This window comes from Anolis sagrei, chromosome 4 (genome assembly GCF_037176765.1).
Source record: "Anolis sagrei isolate rAnoSag1 chromosome 4, rAnoSag1.mat, whole genome shotgun sequence".
NCBI lineage: Eukaryota > Metazoa > Chordata > Lepidosauria > Squamata > Dactyloidae > Anolis > Anolis sagrei.
The window spans coordinates 157,220,931-157,239,587 of record NC_090024.1 but is presented as its reverse complement, the minus strand read 5'-3'; the positions used below and the strand labels follow the sequence as shown (position 1 = coordinate 157,239,587).

Genomic DNA, 18,657 nt, shown 5'->3' with positions numbered 1-18,657 from the left:
ACAGCGCTCCATGCAGTCATGCCGGCCACATGACCTTGGAGGTGTCTATGGACAACGCCGGCACTTCGGCTAAGAAATGGAGATGAGCACCACACCCCAGAGTCAGACATGACTGTACTTAATGTCAGGGGACAACCTTTACCTTTTTATATACATACTATACATAGTACTTAAACATATCTGTAAACACTTATGCCTTAACCAACTGCTAGTCCTAACCATTATAGACCCATTGGAGATGTACATAACTATTTATTCAGTAGATCTACTCAAGGTAGATACCTGCTCAAGAGGCCCCAGAATAATGTAGGAGTTTGTGTGTTGAACTAGGATCTAGGATAGTTGTTCTCAACCTGTGGGTCCCCAAGTGTTTTGGCATACAACTTCCAGAAATCTCCATCAGTTTACCCAGCTGTTAGGATTTCTGGGACTTGAAGGCCAAAACATCTGGGGATTCACAGGTTGAGAACCACTGATCTAGGAAGACAGGATTTGAATCTCCAGTCAGCCATGGAAACCTGCTGCGAAAAGAACAATGGCAAACCTTGTCTGAACAAATTGTGTCAAGAAAACCCTAGGATGGAATAGTCACAAGTCAATTTGATTGCATATAACAACAATAATTTAGGGTGGGAATAGTAATTTAGAACATAAGGTCATAGAATGAACCATCTCTGTAAGCTTTATGCCTTTATCCTTATCATAAGTCTCAATTGCTTCATTTTCTTGCTCAAATCTGCTCCATTATATCTGGAAGTGAGAGGAAGAAAATGTGAAACCGAATGTTTGAGGAACTGTGGCCAGCTGCTCGGTTTGTAATTTGCAGCAAGGGAAAATTGCAGTGTCCATTTGAAGGGCCTTTCATCCTTGCCATTCTAACACCTCTCTCCCTCTCCCTCTCTCTATCTCTCTTCCTTAAGGCTGGGTTGCTTCCTGTGATTACTATGGTCCTTTTGAGGTTCCCAGCATATTCTTGCATTTGGGTTTTCCTCATTAATCAGACAATCCTGAATAATTTATTTCAAAAGAAAGCTATTATTCGCAGGATTTCTTTATGAAAAGTGTGCTATGGGTGGAGCACTATTTGCAAGGTGGGCAGCATTAGAATTGTTGTTTTCAAGGGTTTCCTCTAAGTACGACTACATCTCAATCCACTTAATTATCAACAAACAGGACATAATGAACCATAGCCATTTTTAGAAATCTCTGCATAAGCACAGTATTATTTTAGTTAAATCATAGCAATATAAGAAAAATGTATTATTGTCAGTTCTCAGCCTCTTATGATTAATCCTAATTTTCTTTTCCAGTCTGGTGCCAGAACTTGCCAGTAGCTGCTCGGGGGGGGGGGGGGGGGATGTCTGGACCAGTTCCTTTTGGGGGGGTATATTTTATTCTGCTTTAAGGCATTTCATGACCAAATTCTAGACCACTCTGTCCCTTTCCCATAGGTTAAAAAACAGAATGTAAAAAGACAGGAAAGAAAATAAGTTTGATCAATTATACAGCCCCCAGTGACGCAGTGGGTTAAAGCACTGAGGACTTGTTGACCGAAAGGTCACAGATTCAGATCCAGGAAGCAGCATGAGCTCCTGCTGTCAGCCCCAGCTTCTGCCAACCTAGCAACCTAGATCATGCAAATGTGAGTGAATGAATAGGTACCACTCTGGCAGGAAGATAACGTCATTCCATGTAGTCATGCCGGCCACATGACCTTGAAGGTGTCTACGAACAATGCCGACTCTTCGGCTTAGAAGTGGAGATGAGCACCACACCCCAGAGTCGGACACGACTGGACTTAATGTCAGGGGAAAGCCTTTACCTTTTACCTATTATAAACACAAATTGGCAGACCTTGGGCTACTTTTCAAAGTACCAGTCAATCTTATATTCCAATAAGGCAGTGGCTCTCAGCCTTACTAATGGCACAACCCCTTAATACAGTTCCTCATATTGTGGTGACCCCCAACCATAAAATTATCTTTCTTGCTACTTCATAACTGTAATTTTGCTACTGATATGAATCATAATGTAACTATCTGATATGCAGGATGTATTTTCATTCAGTGGCCAAACTTGACACAAATACTTGATATGCCCACATTTGAATACTGGTGGGGTCGGGGAGAATTGATTTTGACATTTGGGAGTTGTAGTTGCTGAGATTTATAGTTCATCTACAATCAAAGAGCATTCTGGACTCCACCAATGACGTAATTGAACCAAAGTTGGCACACAGAACTCCCATGACCAACAGAAAATACTGGAAGGGTTTGGTGGGCATTGACCTTGAGTTTTGGAGTTGTTGTTCACCTATATCCAGAGAGCATTGTGGACTCAAACAATGATGGATCTGGACCAAACTTGGCTTGAATACTTAATATGCCCAAATTTGAACACTGGGGGAGTTTTGGGAAAACAGACCTTGACATTTGTAAGTTCTAGTTGCTGGGATTTATAGTTCACCTACAAATATGTGTTTTCTGATGGTCTTTGGTGACCCCTCTGAAACCTCCCTCACAACTCTCTCAGGTGTCCTGGCCCCCAGATTGAGAAGTGCTGCAATAAGGTAACAAAAATTAAAATAAATTTACACAACTTGCTTAAAATTGCTTGATTAGGCATTCTTCTGTGTTTTTAAAACATCTTGGATGAGAATTTACTTCTTTTTTTTAATCTTCTTGTCCTCTGCAGATGATTCACCTTCTTGGAGATGCACCTGTGCTTCACCCTCTGAACTGTCTTAAATGTTTTCCACCTTACAATGTAGTCATCATTCTTGAATGCAAATTCTGCAGAAAATAAGGGAGGGAAAACTCTATGAAAACAAAGGAAGTGCATTAACATCAACTAAGCCAAACCAACAAATCAGTACTCAGATTGCCATGGATCATAACTGGAACTTTTCTTTAATAGGGAAGAGACTTGCATATAATACATGGATTGAGTCTCTGTTCCACCTTACTCCTAAATCCAGCATCTCTCCTGGGACTAACAACCACCAGGAACTTCTCTAGACATTCTCATATTATTTGATATTGGCTTGGCTGAAAAATAAGAAGATCTAGATATCATCAACATCATCATATTCTTTTTTGATAAAAAAATCTTGTGATGACAGGTGATAGGGAAAGAGACCAAGTGCTGGCAACCCTGTTGGAATTGCACATACTTCATGTTTAAGCATCCATTCACACTCAAATTCTCTGGAGCTATCAGCTATCTGTCAGTGTCAACAAAGATTTATTGTGCATAAAGATAAAAATTGAGTGAGGTAGAGATATTGCATCATGTATCATGAGATACTTGGGAAATGTTTAAGATGTACATGGTTCTAAAACTTGCAAAGAATCTGAAAGTACATGTATCAACTCAAAATGTAGTAATGTATTAACTAAATCAGTAATAGTATTTCTAATATTATCATCTCACATCCCTCATACATTTTCTTCCTATGTCCAATGGCTTTATTCTTATATAATAAAATAGCCAATTTTGAGAGTATTATCTATTAGGCCTGGGTAACAACGGAAAAAATTGTTTCTAAAATCCATTTGTTTTTTGGGGTTTTTTGCATTTCGATATTTAAAAGAATTCCGAATTTTTTTTAAAAAAAAGTTCGATATTTACGAAATTTTGTAAATGGTAAAAAAATTACAAAACAATAATGAAACAATAACGAATTGATTCGTTAATGGCGGACGCAACTGCGCAATATGCTAAAAAACCTCCAAATGGGCCAGGGGGAACTTCTGAAGCTTCCCTCTCCCTCTGTTGTTGACTGTTGTTGTGATATTATAATTTTTTTCACTAATTAAACAAAAAACAACTATAAAACTTGCCCCAGACATGCGGAAATAATAACGAAACGACCTCAAACCAATAACGAAACGAATACATAACAAAATACGAAGCATTTACAAAACGAATTGAAAATTTCGTTTCGTTTTTAAGCTGCTCCAGAATGGTTCGTTATCGCTTCGTTAACAAAAAAATAACGATTTTTTAACGAAATACGAATTAACAAAACGAAACCGCCCAGCCCTCTTATCTATTAATGATAGTGGTAAGGGATAAATCAATGGCAGATGCTATGGTGCCTAACCCACAATTGTTAATTAACCCATTTGTGTGGTCATACAGACTGTTTCCTATTGTCCAGCTGCTATGACACAAAGTAAGAGAAGCCATCTATTTCTTTTACAACTAATCTGCTTCCCAATAGTCATGAGAACTGGACTTTTCCTACTGGAATTGAGATGACTGGCATTAGCAGTCTTCTCCTTGACAACAGCAACATGCTTACAATGAATATGCCCTGCTGCTGATTTGAGGGCTTCCTGTCATCTTTCCTATTGTTGTTATCAAAGCACATGTGCTAAGGACTAATCAGGATGGGACTACTCAATGACACAGGACAATGGTTCCATAGTTGGGGAAAAGGCCCTCATATCTTAGGCCCCTTCCACACAGCTGTATAAAATCCACATTGAACTGGATTATATAGCAGTGTGGACTCAATAACCCAGTTCAAAACAGATATTGTGAATTATCTGCCTCGATATTCTGGGTTATATGGCTGCATGGAAGGTTCCTAAGTATACTTCAGTGCCCAGATGGACTTTGATAATTCACAAATGTGCACAAATATAATGAGATGGTTAGAAAAACTGTAATTCGGTTGAGTTTAGGATGAGGTTTATGACACTGTATTCATAGCTCGACTGTCAGATCCTATACTGTAGGTGGTATTTTCATCCATTATTATATTTCAACAACAAATTGCTCTGAGATACGAATAGCTGCATTCACTGTCAGTAGTCTATGCATGAGGCAATGGGTGGAGTGTTGGACTATGGTTCTGGGGATCAGAGCTGAATGCTCATTCAGTCATGGAAACCACTGGATGACTGTGGACAAGTCATTTCTCAGGGCACATCTACACTGACCACTCAGGTCAGTCTGAAACTGCTCGGGAGTAACCACTTTTACTGTGCAGATGATTAGATTGGCATGTCTGGAATAGGTTTGGCGCCAGGAAGGTTATTAAGTTAACTATGGAAGATGGCCTCAAACTAGTTCCTGAAGCTGCAATATTTTTCCCCATTTCCAGGTGAGATGCACACCAGCACTCCAGAGGCTTTAGAGAACAAAAAAAAAAAGTAGGGGTGATAGCAGTGGAAGTAATAAATTATCTGTCCCAGAATGTCAGTTAGCCCCTGATGCCCAGCTATTCCCCCTGGGGTGCTTTTTGACAGCCCCCCTCCCCTCCCCCAACACACATTCTGAATTTTAAAACACACTCCAGCTCAGGTGAGTGTCTATAAAGCACTTCACATTCTGTGGAGCTGATTTTGCCATGTGATGTAGTTTAGATTTAGGGCTTGCTGATGTGCATTAAAGGTTTAACTCAGATTTTCCTGCAACTTTGCTTTATGTACTTTAAACCCTTTAATTCATGCTGCAGTGCACTTTCACAGTGTGCATTTTCTAGCTGCCATGGTTTGGAGTCAACTTTAAGATGCATTCAATGGTCAATGTGGATGTGGTCTAAGCCTCAGAGGAAGGCAAAGGCAAACCGCCACGGAATAAATTCTGCCAAGAAAACCCCATGATAGGTTTACCTTAAGGTTGATGTAAGTCAAAAACAATCTGAAGGCACAAAACGACAAAGTCTAAATGTTCCAAAAGGTCTGGAAAAATCTAATCATGAGATTGAAAATTGTCACAGACTTTGTAATTAATCAAACCCAGGAAACTCTTTCTTTCTGAAGGAAACCACTCACCTAAAAAGGTCAGTAAAATAAGGATCACATTTTTAATGAAAAATTGTGTTTCCTGTAATCCAGTTCAGGTCTGACCCTCTTGCTTAACTTTTGAATCATTACTTTACAGGTGGTAGGTTTTATTTAGACCTATATATGGTCATAAAGTCAGTTAACCTCTGATAAGATCTAGTGAACACTCATACTGAAGGAGCGAAATCTAGATTTTAAACTGCTTTTTTTAAAGGAGGAGAAGGAGGAGTCAGCTCCCCGAAGCAAAATAGTATAATCAAAACAGATATAAAAGTTCTTTTAAGTAGACTGTGGGAAAGGACTGTAAGACAGCTTTCTCTTGTATGAAAATATTTATGTCTAGAAAATCATTTATTAATCAACGGACAGCAGGAAAAAATATATGGGACTATTCTCACATATTTATCTGGTTCAGAAATGGCAGATATTACTTACCATTTGGTGAAATGTATGTTAACTAAGAACTAACTTCTACCAGATTCTATGAGATTTATTGCCAACTAAACATGCACAAGATTACAATCTTAGAGGTCATCTTGACATACATATATTTCCTAAACTTCCAAAAACATAGGAAGAATAACAGCAATAACATATAACATTCTGTAGCCCTGTGGGCATCTCCTTGGTTATTGAGAATCATGTGTACATCTGAGCTAGCCTTCTTCTCTACCCTATCCCAAAAGTTGTCATAAAGGCCACTCTTTCCTCACTGTTTAAAGCAGCTAGAGGTTGGTTGGGATGGAGCAGTGAAAACTAATGGAATGCCTATGTAGAGGCCATATGTAACATCTGGGATTGTGGGCATGGGCAATGTACCTGGGATGTAGCAAAATGCATGAAAACTCACAAAGACAACAGCTACTCACACAGTCATATATGGAATGTGTTGTCAAAGGCTTTCATGGCAGGAATCATTGAGTTGCTGTGAGTTTTCCGGGTTGTATGGCCATGTTCCAGAAGTATTCTGTCCTGATATTTCACGCACATCTATGGCAGGCATCCTCAAAGGTGTGAAGTTTGTTGGAAACTAGACAACTGAGGTTTATATATCTGTGGAATGTCCAGGATGGGAGAAATAACTTTTGTTTGCTTGACACAAGTGTGAATGTTGCAATTGGCCACCTTGATTAGCATTTAATGGTCTTGTAGAGGTGGATCTTCTCACCTTTGCAGGAATTTACTGTATACTGTGCAGCTGTGGACAAGTCTACTTAGGGACCACCAAACGCAGTGCCCAAACATGAATCAAGGAACATAAAAGGCACTGCAGACTAATTCAACCAGAAAAGTCAGCCATAGCAGAGCACCTGATGAACCAACCTGGAGATAGCATATTATTTGAGAACACAGAAATGCTGAACCAATCTAACAACTACCATGTCAAACTACACAGAGAAGCCATTGAAATCCAGAAGCATGTGGAAAATTTCAACAGAAAGGAGGAAAACATGGAAATAAACAAAATCTGGCTACTACTATTAAAAAATTCTAAAATCAGGACAGTAAATAAAGAGCATCACTAAAAAAAAAACCAGGGGAATTCCAGACAAGAAGCCATCAGGGCCAGATAACACCTCTCAATAAAGGATCCCCCCCCCAGACAGCAACCAGCCAGGCTTTGAATCTACAAGGCCATTAAATGCTAATCAATGTGGCCAATTGCAACATTCACACTTGCCTCAAGCAGACAAGAGTTCTTTCTCCCACCCTGGACATTCCACAGATATATAAACCTCACTTGTCTAGTTTTCAACAGACTTCACAACCTTTGAGGATGCCTGCCATACATTGGTATAGGCAAAAGGTCAAGAGAGAATGCTTCTGGAACATGGCCATACAGCCTGGAAAACTCACAACAATCCATATATGGGATGCATGCACATTTTGAGAAAGTAAGCATTAGTTCCTATTGTACAATGCTGATTGTGGATTTATTTCACTGGAAGAAAATGTCATGTTGCTCAAATATAGTTGTAGCTGTTGTGGACAGGAAAAAACCAATGATAACCTAATTTCATTGGCAGACAGCTTTATACTTGCCAAATTTCAGGTATACATCTACCTTGAAAAAACATGTAGCACTCCATAAATGTTGGAAAAGTTGCTCCCTGAATGCACACTCAGATCGGGAGTTCCTAGGTGTAACATCAGATAGCCATTTATCTTCAATGAAGTTTGGTTTTCAAACTGGTAATGGTCCTCTACCTCAATAAAAGTCCAACCACAGTATATGCAATGTGCTTTTAAAAGAGCTACAGTGACTCCTTTAAGCACTTTGAATTCTGATATCCAGACATTTTACTTCCTTGCCAGGGAAGTTAAGCTGTAAAGTTGAGGATTTATTTCTGCACAAGGGATTGAGTAGTGATATTCCTTGTCGAGTGTTGACACCGTTCCTTCAAGGAAGCACAAGGCAAATTATACAGCTTATTGGAGTTTAATACATGAAAAGCTCTTGATAGGGGATATTTGCACATCACTAATAACTTAGAGAGCTGTGAGCTCTTTGACTGGAGTGTTACATCAAAATCCCATACACAGGAGAAAGTCATTGTAACACATAGAAATCCTATTCGCACAAGTGACCATTTTTCCCCCCAGAAAAGTATTAAACAAGCTCGCCGCCTGCCCTCTTCATTATTTTGCTGACTTGAAAACCGTTAAGTGTTTTTGTATCCATTTCATTATCTCCCAGAACATGGACTGTAGTGGAATTTACATAAAAATCCAGCTGGAGAAGAGAGACTTTACTGCACAGTCAGCTGCTCCTCCTAATCCAATCTTCCCCAATGCAGTTGGCCTGGCAGTTGCCAAACTCAAGCAGCAGGGATCTCCTTTGTTCCGAAAAGTATGAATTTGAGCTTCAAAATGAGCAGAAGTCTTTTCTATTACTCTGGACACTTCCTCTTGCTGAGTTTACATGAGACGTCTAGCAGGAGGTGTTATTAAAATGCTTCAGAAATTAGCCCCCAAAAAACCAATTATCTTGGTTTAGCTGGGGAAAAGGACACAGAAATCCTTTTTTTTAAAAAAAAAAATGAGCATTTGAATTTTCATTATTGAGAATCCATGGGATACCATGCTGTCTTCAGAATTGCATGTTATTAACCCTTTCTTCAAAGAGGCTTTTTAATCTGCCTTGGATTCCATTTTGAGAAAGTTCAGGGGGAGGAAAGCAGGGGGAACCTTACTTTCTTTATTTGCTTACATGTTGCCTCTTTGAAACCATACTTGTGATTATTTTGAAATAGTTCTTCAAGGCTTCTGGTGGTTTTATTTCTGGTTTTGAACTGCATGGAGATTTCCATCTGCTTCAATATGCATTACCTAACCAATGTTTTCAGTAGAGTAAAGCTGTGCCTGGACCTAGAATAAATGTACATCTGGTCTTAGTGGGTGGAAAAATGAAAGAATAAACAGTGCAGCATACAAAATAAGAACATTAATCATGATCATACAGATACCATTATTGGTGACAGGTCTAGATTGGTGCTGGATGGATATTTGACTCATGACCTCATCAGATAAGCAAAATTGCCTGTTGTATGGCACTTCTCTTCACTTGTAACATAGAGCCTGCTGGCTCCCATCCCACAATGCAGATCTACTTCAGACAGGGCTCCATGGCACAAGTGAAGAGAGCGTGTCATAAGCCGCCACGGCAGCAACATAGGAGGCTTCCCGTGATGCAATGAGGGAAGGCAATGAGGGAAGCCGAGTGACAGACACTTCCCCCTATGGGATGGGGTGAGGGGAAAGCTGAGACATGTGGAACATGGGTCATAGGCATCCCCCCTCCAGGCCCCAATGGATTTGCTATGATGCATGGCGAATCCTAGTCTTAATGTGATGAAGTGGTCAGTGGTTTATTTCACACAATAAAATAAGGCATAGGCACCCTGGTTTGTCATTCATTTACATAGATAAGTCAGTGGCAACATCTAACATGCAAAAACATGTTAGAAATCTAGTTTATTTTTTCCAGCATTCAAACCACTATACTGAGGCATGTGTAAATTTTAAGTCAATTCTAAAAAATACCCTAGGATTTTATGATTATTGTAAAATGGCATTAGTTTTACTGGCCTCTTTGGTTAACTATCCAAAGAAAAGGTGGTTATTTGCCCATCTAAAAGTTCAATTAATTAATCAATCAGTGAGTCAGTATGTTTGATGATGGCTAAGGAGAGCGTCATTTGGGATGGCGTCAGACCCCCATGGATTCTCTTTGTTTCAGGAAGTTTGGGACTTGTTATCTATTGAAATCAATTACTGTCTAGTTCAGTGGTTCTCAACCTGGGGTCCCCAGATGCTTTTGGCCTTCAACTTCCAGAAATCCTAACAGCCGGTAAACTGGCTGAGATTTCTGTGAGTTGTAGGCCAAAAACATTTGGGGACCCCAGGTTGAGGACCACTGATCTAGTTGATGTCCTCTGAAATAGGAAATTAATTCACATCGTTGACTCAGCAAACCAATTGCCCTAATTTTTGCAGGGGGATAACAAACAATAAAATAATGGGAAAGTGTTTAGACTATAAATGATGGAAAACATCTGCTGTAGCCAGCTAATGTTGGCAAATATAGATATCTGGCATGCACTGCTAAGGTCCTGATAGTAGCAAAGAATATTATTTTCCCTGCCTTCAGTGCAAATTTGTAGAACACCAAGTGGTTTTGTTGTGAATAATGAATAATAGACATTCCCTCATTCATTCCCTATTAAAATAAGTAATCTACAATCCACTAAACATGTGGGTTTGGAAATTTAGAAACAAGTCCAGTCCAGTTTTACTATCATACTGATGCAGAGCACCCTCTGAGCTGAGAAGGGTTTCATTAAAACCATTATGTCACTCTTGCTTGATTTATTTTGATATTGTTTTCAGATGCTGATTTGGAACTTTCAAATTTTAATGCAGCTACATGCCTATTGGATCTATGTCCTTCACAGCTACTAAATACTCAGAGGGAGAAGCTGTTAATACTTATTGGTGCTGGCAAGGTGTGTACCTTTTCTTCTTATAGATCCTTCACTAGACCTGTAGTAAAGAGTTCACACTGGACATTTGTGATCCAGGAAAATTTTGGTTGGTTTCCAACTTTCTTTTTGCATGGCTGGTCTCCTTTAGCAGGTTCAATTGCAACTTTAGACCTATTCTGCAATAGCTTCCAGACTAAATTTTGTTACTCTGTCAGTGTTTAATGTCATCACACAGTCATTTTTTTGCACATCTCCGTCTGCCTTTAAAAATGACTGCAAGAATTTTTTTTCCAGTATACATAAACAGCGCATTATTATTTGGGGAAGGGTGGTATATCCTTTAGTTTTATTGCTTTATTGTTTAACAGAACTACAAGAAACCATTCATCATTTACAGAAAGGTACAGACATATACAGTCCAACACTGAAAGTCCAATGCAACCCAAGACTTGGAATGCCTTTCATCTTCCAGTGCTCTTAAGCAGATATTAGATTCTGGGGAAGAAAGTATTAACTGCATTGAAGGGAATGGCTGGGGCCCTCAAAGAGCTGATGATGTGGACACAGTGTTAATGAGCTGAGAGAGAACCAAAAGCCCTGCCAGATTTTATATTGCAATATGAGGGAAAATGAGAAAGCAGCATGATGGCCAGATGTAGGAAAGTAGGATCGTGAGGCAAATAAAATATTCAGACAGACTGTTAAGAACATGCCTATGGCTAGATGCTGTCCAAAGCTAATATATTTAGGCCTGCGTGATTAATTCCTTGAGTGACGATAGTATAATTAGGCCTTTTAACCTTTTGGATCACAGCCTGGTCCAAAATATCATCTCCCAGGAAGAATTCCAGTCCAAGGCCAGTGAAAGTGCATGGGAAAGACAAGGAATGCAGCTCTCATTCTTATCGGTGGAACATGGGCAGAAATATTTCTTTGGGGAATATGCAGTGGAAAGATACACCTTGCATTCAGCTGCTTTTATTTTATTTATTTTTTGCTTTAGCATTTTTATACAAACTTGAAATACACAAATATCGTTGTCTCTGCTCACATTTACCCTGAAATCACACAATTAATAGCAAGGATAGTAGGATATCAGGGTGTCTCATGGCTTTCTAGAATGAAAGACAAGACATTAATGGAGATTTTTCTAGATCTTGGAAAGTCCTATACTGTGTCTACACTTATTTGGGTAATCTAGATTATAGTATTCTGGAGCTGCCTCATTGCAACTTTGAATGTCCACATGGCTGGACGGACAGAGGTTGAATTGGGACTGCTGCTGCCACATCACCATCAACATACAGCTGCTTCTCAGAAGGATTCTAGCAATGTTGCATTTCTGGTCACATAGCTGGGAGCCTTGTTGTGACAATCTTACACGTGATGTCACCAGCAAGACACTAGGGGGGAGTTGTTTGTTGTTGTTGATGCAGCGGTGAGTCCTTTGAAGGTGTTGTCAGGCCAGATTCAACCTGATCCATCTGTCCACACCTCCAGAACAGTGGGATTGCTCTAAAGCTTCCTGAAAGCACCAAAGTAAATATCATGTCCCTTTGACCTGTATTGATGACTGGATGCAGAACTTCTGCTGAGAATCCAGTTGTGATAGTTTTTTTTGTTTTTGTTTGTTTTTTTTTTGTTTTTTTGAAGACAGGAGGTACTGAGAACCCAAACAGTGGTGCATGGGGAGTTCTGAACATCCATTCCTGCTGTGAAGGTAGATGGAGGTATAGTAAGATTTTTCTGGCTACTGTAAAAAGCAGAAAATCTGCATTTCAGTATCATCCCTTCCATGGTAACACATGTAGTACGACGACGACAACAACAACAACAACAGAATTATATGACGCTGTTCCATTCTGTCTTTGAAGGTCTAAGCCAATGAAGCAGTAATGATGAAATTAGGTGATGTCATACCAGAACAAAGAGGCACAGATCTCCAATAGCCATGTGTCTCTTGAACAGTCTAGTTCAATTGTGACTGAAATCAGATCAGGCAGAACTCTCAGATATTATTATGACATGTATTTACAGCTCAAATGAAACTATTCACCTTTGATGCTTAAAGTATTTTAAATGCATAATTTCATATCTCTCTGTGAAGCTAGCCGCACAACTATAGCTCACTGAAATTAGGAATCAGAGGAATTAATAAGATCAACAAAGGTTCTGACCTTTGTTGCTCTGATAAATTCTTTTGATAACTAAAAGGCTGCTTGTACTAAATATTTATACCATTAATAAACACTTGCTGCTCACATGGATTAATATGGAAAATTGGACCAGCCTATTAACAAATACCTAATTTTTTAATCTCCTTTTCAGAAAGAGTGGGAAGAGTAAGACAGCAACATTTTATTTTGAGAAGAAAAAATACACCAGTGAAGTATAGCTGAGCAGATATTATAGTGTGCAGCAGCAAAAGACACAAACAATGTCTGTGTGTCTCTCTCTTATTCTTTTCTTTCAAGCTTTCTTGATTTTTGTTCTGTCACAATGGTGAAATAACTTACAATTGCTTATGCTTTAATAAATTAAGATATTGTCAAGTAAACTAGGCTGTCAAGTAAATTAGGAATAATACAGCAGTTAAACTATGGCTTTTCACTTTTACATCATGTAGAACACATTTTTCCAGTCGTCTGAGTATGAAAGATATCACCTATCATCGTTAAGCCAACCAGAAAACTAACTCCTACTGTTTGTATCAAAAAGTTTATATTTGTATGTCTATGTTTGATACATAAATTATTGTTGCTGTTGTTGTTGTTGCTGCTGCTGCTATTGCTATTGTGTGCCCTCAAGTAATTTCCAGTTTAAACACTATGTAAAAATGTAACACCTATCTTTAAAAAATCCATGTTTTTCAAATGGAAAAAAATATATTTATCCCTAACAAGTCAACTTGTGGAAAGTTGTATGTTATCCAGTTAACAAAACTATTCTGAGGAGTGTGGCATTTTCAAAATTAAATTATTCCAAAGTGTTTCTAGCAATATTGAAATACCCTTACTGTTCTAGAAATAAATTGCTATTATCAGCTCACTTGCTCTCTCTCTCTCTCTCTCTCTCTCTCTCTTCCTCTTACATGCACAATTTAACATTTTTTTTCCAAGAAAAGGGCACATACTTCTTATAAAACTCTCTTTTCAGAAAAATCCTCAGTATGAGGATATTGAACTGATGGCAGTTTATATCAAGGTCTTTGTAATCTGTCTGCCCCACTACAGACTGCAGTTGGAGTCTCAAATGTTGGAAATGTTTATTCATTTACACTGTACGAAAAATCCCTTGTGCACAGCAAATGGGTGCCAACAAGAAAGCAAAACCTATCACTATAGGTCTCTGATTATAATAAGCTTTAACTCTGTAGCCACATCCCAAATGTTAAATGGTTTTTTAACAATGTCGTCTCTAAAAATAGCTTGACATTTCAGAGATCAAAGATGAACAAAGGCACCTATTTCTGTGACACAATTTTCAGGATAATCCATTATTAACCGTACTCTTTTGTACCTAAGTAAGACATAACTGATACACTAAGTGGAAATGTCTGAAGCTATGAGTTCACAGCATATGCAATGTTAGTGGCTGTTCAGGAATATCTTTTGGCAGATCTGTTTCTAAAATCACTGTAAAATGTATGGCCACCTGTCTCCATGTCTGTCTTTAGTTCTCCTAACATCACTTGGGAACCTATGCATATATCCATGTTTGAGTGTATCATAAAGAGAGAGGGTTGGGAGCAAATTTGGTTTCTTACCATCCGTTTCTAGCTTGAGAGTGGTTGGAGTAAAGTTTTCTGAATTTTTCAGTGCTCATTCAGATTCCAAAGCAGCATGTCACAACAAAACATGTCAGAAAGATAGTTTAGTATGTTAAATAGGAAGATTTCACATTCAATCTGGATTGACAAAAGATGCCACACTAAATGGAGCGGAAGCCTCCAAAGCAAGTCACATGAATTGGCCCTTATTACAGACAAACTGACTATTGCCTTTGTGGAACCGGCCTCTTACAAAATGAGGTGGTTTTTTTTTCCATTTTGTTTTGAGCTTTGTTTTAATTGAGTCCTCTGACCGAGATTGCATTTTTATCATGGTACAAAGGCAATGTCATTAGTAAATATTCCTCAACTTCCTCCTGGCTGCCTGGCCCTGTTTTAGATAATTGCTCAGAGGCATAAGCAGGCAGGTGGGAAAGCTCCTTTTGTTTGTTAAAAGGGGGGAGACCATTATCACCCCATCCCTGCCACCCCCACCCTCCCATCTTAGCCTGAAGACAGGCACATTAGCAACATGACAGGTCTGAAATTGTACTGGGTTGGGGAGTGAGAGAGATCTGACAGTGAGAGGACCTCAAGAGCAGCTTTTAACCATTCCACCAGGCCCCCTTGATTGGCCTTCTTAACAACATTTTCCAAATGCCTTTTACAAGGTCTCTGTGCTTTTTTTGGAGGGGGGGGGCAAACTCCACCTTTAATTTATTTACCTAGTCTGGACAGAATATTGCAGATGTTCAAAGGGATCATTTTATAGGCTAGATGGGAAGCTTTAAAAAAAAAAGCCCATATGCTGCATGTGTTGGCTTTCATTTAAAATCAAGAAGAAAGGGGAAATCACAAAGATTTCAAAGCTTGGGAAAATTACATTTAGGGACTATAACTCTCCAAACCCTTTCCCCAGCTGGCATTACCGTGGTTGTTAAGTTCATGGCTGTGCTGGCTTTCTGGGATTTCTGGGAGTAGCAGCACAAACGTAACATTTCCAAGTGCCTACTACAGTGTTCGGCTTAGATCAGGGACATAGCTTTTAAACAGGGGTAGAAAAGGTATCTGTTCATTGCTGCTTCTGCATGCCTTTAAGTCATTTGCAAGGTAGGGGGATCCTAAACCAAACTTATCATATAAAGGAACCCCCCAAAAGTATTCAGGGTATCTAAGGGTATTTAGGGGGAGTTTGTCTGAAGCTGAGAGAGTGTAACTAGATCATGTTCACCCAATGAGTTTCCATGGCTCACTGGAGAGTCAAGCTCTAGTTTCCAGAATCATCAAATCACTAGACAATTCTTTTTTTTAAAAAAAAAACAGAACAACTGTGAGATTTACTGTACTTCAAGAAATATGTGAATGATTTTGCACAAAAATGCATGAGAAACTACACATTTTCTCCTAATGATGATAATGGTGGTGGTGATAATGCAGAAATATCTTTGATATTTATGAGCAAATTCTAAAAAATTCCTGAAGGGTGAATAATGATTTTAAAATAACTTTGCCAGAATCTGTATTCCCATGCACCAGTGAGAAATCTGTGGAAATTATTTTCTACTTTGTTTTTGGATGACATAACTGAAAATGTTCAAGTCACAAGAGCTTGTGATGGAGTAATCTTGGACAGTCACTAAATTATGGTGGCAGAAACCCTGTATACCTTCTAGATCAGGCATGGGGAACCTTCGGCCCTCCAGGTGTGGTGGACTTCAACTCCCACAATTCCTTGAGGCCAAGGTAAGCCTTTGGGGCGAATGCCGAGCCTCAAGGAATTGTGGGAGTTGAAGTCCACCACACCTGGAGGGCCGAAGGTTCCTGACCCCTGTTCTAGATCTTTCTACTGGTAGCACAAAATAGAGCAAGTAAAACTAATCCATATCTACATGATAACCACCAGCCCACTGGACTCCCTAAAATTTACTTATGAGTAAGCACCATCTTGGATTTGTGACCTTGCAAGACTCTTTCTATTCATTTTTTTTAAAAGCGTCAGTTTTGCAGGTGGCAATATGCAAGTCAATTGCATTAACTCTGAGAATTGCTTCAGACAAGAAAGAAACTAATACATCATATCTGCATAGCCTTGGGACCTATGGCAGGTCAAAGCAGGTTTGGCAGCTGGTTGCAAGGAAAGCTGCTTTTCACACATAAAGGTCATCTGAATGTGAGATCTTTATCTTGCTGATGTATTGCCTTAAATCTGTAATTTTTCCCCCTCCTACTTTCTGACAAAGTGCTTTAATAGGCTCTCCTTGCATTCCTTGGAAGTCTGGGTTAGAAAAACATCAGATCCCTGATAGGCATCTGAACTGTAAATACTTGGTGAGTAAATTGATTTGGATGAACAATTTCAAGTTGCCCCTTTAGCTACAGTCTCTGTAAATTATGTGGGTTATTTTGTTTGTTTGTTATTTTTAAAAAAAACATTGTGAAATGCTATAGGTATTATTATTCCAACAATGAGAAAAATATAATGATAGTGAAAGCAACACTATTTGAGAAATTCCACAAGCATGCTGGCAAACCACTAATGCAACAAGCTGCAATAAGAATGGTAGTAAAATTATGACAATTACAGAAAACAAGATTTGATTTCAGGCTTTAGAATCGGGCATTCTTTCCCAGTTTGTTATCCAAGAAAATGGCAAAAAGACCATCAAGAACCATCAGCCCATAATTCACTGAGCAAGGAGTGAATATGAATATAGGGCATAACAAAAGGAAGACTAGTCACTTTCATAAGTTGTGAGTGCTGAGATCACACACTAGCACCAACCTGGATGTTAAAAACAGAATCTTAAAATGTATTCAGCAGTATTGAAGGGGAAATTCCAGTGATCTGAATACAGATATAGATAATCGGTTTTTGTGCTAGAAGGAGCATTTTCAAATCAATGCAAACTGGTACATTTACCTGGAAAGCCACTGAGAAAAAGACATCCATTGTTAGCTGTCAATGGAATGAGATACCGATGAGAAATATGATATCTTTCTCTAAAGGAACTATATAATGTTGAAAGTTCCTCAGATGAAAGAAAGGAATGCTGGTGGAATGATACGCAGTATTACTAGTACAAAGGATGCAAGGATAAAGTTGATGCACCAAGTTCTTCCCTACAGAGGCAGCTGGATATTCCGTGTTCAACTATGCACAGTGTGAAGAACTACTTCCCATAATGTTGCACAGAATCAATGGATATTAATATTTGAATTATCATCCTTATACAGAAAAGAAGCTGAAGAACCTGCAAACATCCTTGTATCTCTGAGCCATTGAGTTCTGTGAACATTGCTGCCAGCACCGGGAGTGTGGCGCAGCTAGCTGAGTGTCAGCTGCATTAAGATCACTCTGACCAAAAGGCCATGAGTTCGAAGCCAGCCTGAGTTGGAGTGGGTTTCCAACCAATTGTATGTAGCCTGTTGTCGACCTTTGCAACCCGAAAGACAGTTGCATCTGTCAAGTAGGAAAATAAGGTACCACCTTAAAGTGTGGGGAGGCTAAATTAACTGATTTATGAGGCCATAAAGAAGACTCCAGCAAAGCATTCCAGCGGGGAAGCATGCGGGAATGCGGAAGTGCTTCATCAGTGTCGCAGATGGACGATTAAAGCGAAAGCTTCCCTGACGGCCAGAAAAATTTAAATAGCCTCTGTGTATGTCTGTATATGTTGTATGTTAAAATTGGCATTGAATGTTTGCCATATATGTGTACACTGTAATCCGCCCTGAGGCCCCTGCAGGGTGAGAAGGGTGGAATATAAAAGCTGTAAATAAATAAATAAATAAATAAATAAATAATAAAATAGTTTGATAGATCTATCAAGCAAATGGGAACATACTGATTAATTGACAGCAAACTTTTCTTTCAGTAAGCCTCTCTTTTGACTTGGCATTCAGTTTAGCTAATCATATTCAGAGGTACTCTTATAAAGGAGAAGATGTGATCATCTCTTTTCCACAATGGACCAATACAAAGTTATGTTTCAGTCCTCATGTAACAAAATGTAACAGCACCACTTTATAATGCAAAAGGTTGACAAAACATTACAAGACGAATGTATGCATTTGGAATTTCAGGGATGGGTGGTGGTGGTTATTG

At 39.0% G+C, this 18,657-nt stretch overlaps 1 long non-coding RNA gene across 1 annotated transcript in view; it reads left to right on the top strand.

Moving 5' to 3' along the window:
- LOC137096827 (uncharacterized) overlaps nt 1–3,269 on the top strand; it is a 401,635-nt gene extending 398,366 nt beyond the window's left edge. The window contains exon 3 of the long non-coding RNA XR_010909753.1: nt 2,695–3,269. This is a non-coding gene — a long non-coding RNA (uncharacterized lncRNA). The remainder of the gene's footprint in view (nt 1–2,694) is intronic.
- The last annotated feature ends 15,388 nt before the right edge of the window (nt 3,270–18,657 follow it).